Source organism: Rhinoderma darwinii, unplaced genomic scaffold (genome assembly GCF_050947455.1).
Source record: "Rhinoderma darwinii isolate aRhiDar2 unplaced genomic scaffold, aRhiDar2.hap1 Scaffold_597, whole genome shotgun sequence".
Lineage (NCBI taxonomy): Eukaryota > Metazoa > Chordata > Amphibia > Anura > Rhinodermatidae > Rhinoderma > Rhinoderma darwinii.
The window spans coordinates 45512-51511 of NW_027464151.1; positions in this window are offsets into that span (position 1 = coordinate 45512).

Consider the following 6000-nt stretch of genomic DNA (forward strand, 5'->3'; position numbering starts at 1 on the left):
TGTACCTATGGCCATGTCTGCTGTATCTATGGCCATGTCTGCTGTACCTATGGCTAAGTCTGCTGTACCTATGGCTGTGTCTGCTGTACCTATGGCCATGTCTGCTGTACCTGTGGCTATGCCTCCTGTACCTATGGCTATGTCTACTGTACCTATGGCCATGTCTGCTGTACCGATATCTATAGCTGCTGTACCTATGGCCATGTCTGCTGTACCTATGGCACTGTCTGCTGTACCTATGGCCAAGTCTGCTGTACCTATGGCTATGTCTCCTGTACCTATGGCTAAGTCTGCTGTACCTATGGCTAAGTCTGCTGTACCTATATCTATAGCTGCTGTACCTATGGCCATATATGCTGTACCTATATCTATAGCTGCTGTACCTATGGCCATGTCTGCTGTACCTATGGCTATGCCTCCTGTACCTATGGCTATGTCTGCTGTACCTATGGCTGTGTCTGCTGTACCTATGGTTATGTCTGCTGTACCTATGGCTAAGTCTGCTGTACCTATGGCTAAGTCTGCTGTACCTATGGCTGTGTCTGCTGTACCTATGGTTATGTCTGCTGTACCTATGGCCGTGTCTGCTGTACCTATATCTATAGCTGCTGTACCTATGGCCATGTCTGCTGTACCTATGGCTATGCCTCCTGTACCTATGGCTATGTCTGCTGTACCTACGGCCATGTCTGCTGTACCTATATCTATAGCTGCTGTACCTATGGCTATGTCTGCTGTACCTATGGCAATGTCTGCTGTACCTATGGCCAAGTCTGCTTTACCTATGGCTATGTCTGCTGTACCTATGGCTAAGTCTGCTGTACCTATGGCCATGTCTGCTGTACCTATATCTATAGCTGCTGTACCTATGACCATGTCTGCTGTACCTATATCTATAGCTGCTGTACCTATGGCCATGTCTGCTGTACCTATGGCCAAGTCTGCTGTACCTATGGCTAAGTATGCTGTACCTATGGTTATGTCTGCTGTACCTATATCTATAGCTGCTGTACCTATGGCCATGTCTGCTGTACCTATGGCTATGTCTTCTGTACCTATGGCCATGTCTGCTGTACCTATGGCCATGTCTGCTGTACCTATGGCCATGTCTGCTGTACCTATGGCCATGTCTGCTGTACCTATGGCTAAGTCTGCTGTACCTATGGCTGTGTCTGCTGTACCTATGGTTATGTCTGCTGTACCTATGGCCATGTCTGCTGTACCTATATCTATAGCTGCTGTACCTATGGCCATGTCTGCTGTACCTATGGCTATGTCTCCTGTACCTATGGCTATGTCTGCTGTACCTATGGCCATGTCTGCTGTACCTATATCTATAGCTGCTGTACTTATGGCCATGTCTGCTGTACCTATGGCCAAGTCTGCTGTACCTGTGGCTATGTCTCCTGTACCTATGGCTAAGTCTGCTGTACCTATGGCTAAGTCTGCTGTACCTATATCTATAGCTGCTGTACCTATGGCCATGTCTGCTGTACCTATGGCCATGTCTGCTGTACCTATGGCCATGTCTGCTGTACCTATGGCCATGTCTGCTGTACCTATGACCATGTCTGCTGTACCTATGGCCATGTCTGCTGTACCTATGGCCATGTCTGCTGTACCTATATCTATAGCTGCTGTACTTATGGCCATGTCTGCTGTACCTATGGCCATGTCTGCTGTATTTATGACTATGTCTGCTGTACCTATGTCTATAGCTGCTGTACCTATGGCCATGTCTGCTGTACCTATGGTTATGTCTGCTGTACCTATGGCCATGTCTGCTGTACCTATGGCCATGTCTGCTGTACCTATGGCCATGTCTGCTGTACCTATGGCCATGTCTGCTGTACCTATGGCCATGTCTGCTGTACCTATGGCCATGTCTGCTGTAACTATGGCTAAGTCTGCTGTACCTATGGCTGTGTCTGCTGTACCTATGGTTATGTCTGCTGTACCTATGGCCATGTCTGCTGTACCTATATCTATAGCTGCTGTACCTATGGCCATGTCTGCTGTACCTATGGCTATGCCTCCTGTACCTATGGCTATGTCTGCTGTACCTATGGCCATGTCTGCTGTACCTATATCTATAGCTGCTGTACCTATGGCCATGTCTGCTGTACCTATGGCCAAGTCTGCTGTACCTATGGCTATGTCTCCTGTACCTATGGCTAAGTCTGCTGTACCTATGGCTAAGTCTGCTGTACCTATGGCTAAGTCTGCTGTACCTATATCTATAGCTGCTGTACCTATGGCCATGTCTGCTGTACCTATGGCCATGTCTGCTATACCTATGACCATGTCTGCTGTACCTATGGCCATGTCTGCTGTACCTATGGCCATGTCTGCTGTACCTATATCTATAGCTGCTGTACTTATGGCCATGTCTGCTGTACCTATGGCCATGTCTGCTGTACCTATGGCTATGTCTGCTGTACCTATATCTATAGCTGCTGTACCGATGGCCATGTCTGCTGTACCTATGGCTATGTGTGCTGTACCTATGGCCATGTCTGCTGTACCTATGGCCATGTCTGCTGTACCTATGGCCATGTCTGCTGTACCTATGACCATGTCTGCTGTACCTATGGCCATGTCTGCTGTACCTATGGCCATGTCTGCTGTACCTATATCTATAGCTGCTGTACTTATGGCCATGTCTGCTGTACCTATGGCCATGTCTGCTGTACCTATGGCTATGTCTGCTGTACCTATATCTATAGCTGCTGTACCTATGGCCATGTCTGCTGTACCTATGGCCAAGTCTGCTGTACCTATGGCCATGTCTGCTGTACCTATGGCCATGTCTGCTGTACCTATGGCCATGTCTGCTGTACCTATGGTTATGTCTGCTGTACCTATGGCCATGTCTGCGGTACCTATGGCCATGTCTGCTGTACCTATGGCCATGTCTGCTGTACCTATGGCCATGTCTGCTGTACCTATGGCTAAGTCTGCTGTACCTATGGCTGTGTCTGCTGTACCTATGGTTATGTCTGCTGTACCTATGGCCATGTCTGCTGTACCTATATCTATAGCTGCTGTACCTATGGCCATGTCTGCTGTACCTATGGCTATGCCTCCTGTACCTATGGCTATGTCTGCTGTACCTATGGCCATGTCTGCTGTACCTATATCTATAGCTGCTGTACCTATGGCCATGTCTGCTGTACCCATGGCCAAGTCTGCTGTACCTATGGCTATGTCTCCTGTACCTATGGCTAAGTCTGCTGTACCTATGGCTAAGTCTGCTGTACCTATGGCTAAGTCTGCTGTACCTATATCTATAGCTGCTGTACCTATGGCCATGTCTGCTGTACCTATGGCCATGTCTGCTGTACCTATGACCGTGTCTGCTGTACCTATGGCCATGTCTGCTGTACCTATGGCCATGTCTGCTGTACCTATATCTATAGCTGCTGTACTTATGGCCATGTCTGCTGTACCTATGGCCATGTCTGCTGTACCTATGGCTATGTCTGCTGTACCTATATCTATAGCTGTTGTACCGATGGCCATGTCTGCTGTACCTATGGCTATGTGTGCTGTACCTATGGCCATGTCTGCTGTACCTATGGCCATGTCTGCTGTACCTATGGCCATGTCTGCTGTACCTATGACCATGTCTGCTGTACCTATGGCCATGTCTGCTGTACCTATATCTATAGCTGCTGTACTTATGGCCATGTCTGCTGTACCTATGGCTATGTCTGCTGTACCTATGGCTATGTCTGCTGTACCTATATCTATAGCTGCTGTACCTATGGCCATGTCTGCTGTACCTATGGCTATGTGTGCTGTACCTATGGTCATGTCTTCTTTACCCATGGCTTTTATACCTATGACTTCATCTGGGTACAAGGCCCCCTCGCTGTATCGCTGTGCTACCGCCTTCATCAGGTGGCATTTTTGTGTATGTTATGTTGGTTGGGATAAACGGGGTGCATTTTATGCTGTTACATTGTTTTTTCTCCATGTATGGCGTGTCCTTTAACCCCACCAACCAGGGCTATGGACTTGTGTGATGCTTATGTTTGTGTTTTTTTTAAAGGGACACTCCGGCCAAAACTAAACTTTCCCATGTGGGGGCGTGGATTGACGGCGAGACCAGAAGGTCGCATGTTTTGACGGCTCCGTGCCACCGGATAACATCTGGAGCCACCAATCCTCATCCACTGCTGAAACTCAGCCCTAGTGCTGCTCCTACTGTCCCCCGCTGTCTCCGACGCAGTTTGGCCTGACTGCTGGGCGTTTTGGCCACTTTTAGCTTTGCGGCCTACTAATAGGCCTGAAGACGCAGTCTAAATTTGTGACGGCCGCCGTATCCCTTTTCATAAAATCACTAATATACCCCCTAAAAATCACTGGAGATTGAACCCATTGTAGCTGAAAATTCTCCCCCCATCTGATTATTTGCAGACTAAGTAGCATCAGTTTTCTTGACAATGATGGCAGAGCTTCTCCTTTAGTTGTGTGGGACTCCTTCAAGGAATATGCGCGTGGGGCACTTTCTGTGGCGATCAATGATTTGAAGAGAGGTTTGGCGCATAACGAACTCCAACTGACCAATGATGCTCTGGCAGCTGAACCTCCAATATATTAATGATCCGACTGGGGATCATAAATCGGAATAGTTTGTACCCCACCTCTTTAAATAATAAGGCTCAGAAAAAAAGCCGTCTTTTCTAAACAATCATATTACGAACACGGTGAAAAATGTGGTAAACTTTTAGCCTGTATAGCTAAGGGTGATAGGGAACCCCCTGTGATGTCACTGCTCGAGGTTTCAGCTGGTGCCCAGTCCTCTGACCCACAGGTTATATACCTCACACACCTCTGCCTCCTCCGCAGAAATCGCTGATTATTTAGAGCAGGTGACCCTTCCCTCACTGTCGTCTGTCCACAGGGATTATTTTGATGGCCTCATTACTGTGCAGGAGATTCCGGAGTCCATGGCCTCCCTCCAGACATTTAAATCACCCGGTAGTGACGTCCTGCCTATTGAATTTTCCAGGGCCCATGATGACTTTGTAGCTGCCCGTCTCCTGGTTGTTTACCAGACTCCATTGGACTCTGGAGAACTGCCCCGTTCAACAAGGGAGGCAACAATAGTTGTATTACCTAAGCTAGGTAAGAACCCACTATAATGTGATTCCTGTCGCCCCATCTCACTCCTCCAGACAGAAAAAAATAATGGAGACCAGACGCTTTATGCCTGGCAAAGCCACAGCCATTAATCTGCGCTGACTGTTCACTAATTTGCAGTCCATGACGAAGGATAATAGAGTGCGGTCTTGTCTTACCTCCCGCTACTGCACCAATTCACCCGCTGCGTCCCCCACTTACCATACCGCTAACTAGCCCAATAAGACACAGAGACTTTTCCTTGGAACCAATTTGGTCACAGCAGCCATTTTATTAACAAAACTAAAACAATTGCACACATCAATACACAGGAAATAAATTACCACAATTTACATACTGTAACATTGGGGAGGGAGGTCCTTGAAGCTCAGGAAGGAGGATCTGGCGCCAATCTGCCCATACAATTGTACTTTTACCCCCAGCTGTCCAAAACACAGACTCAGGGGCATCGTGACCAACCGTCACATGTACCTACTCCTCGGGACACCACCCAGCAGGAGCCCAAATCCACCAGATCCCCCAGAACATAATTTTGGGAAGGACCATCCCTACTATTAGTCCCTCCCCCACCAAATTTGACCAACTCCAAGGACGCCCAAAATGGGAGGGCAGGCGGGACAACCTGCTCCTGGTTACTTCCAGGTTAGACTGGCGCTCAGTACGGAGCGCCGTCTAATCCACCCTCATGTCCCTCGGCTCCTCCCCTTCCTCTTCCCATCGTCATGGAGCCTCCCCCTACTTGCGGTTGTGTACGGCCGTTCTCTCCTAAGGATGTTGGCGCTCGTGTCGTGGTTTCCCTGGATGCCGCTAAGGCCTTTGACTCAATAGAATGAGATTTCATTTTTTTTAATC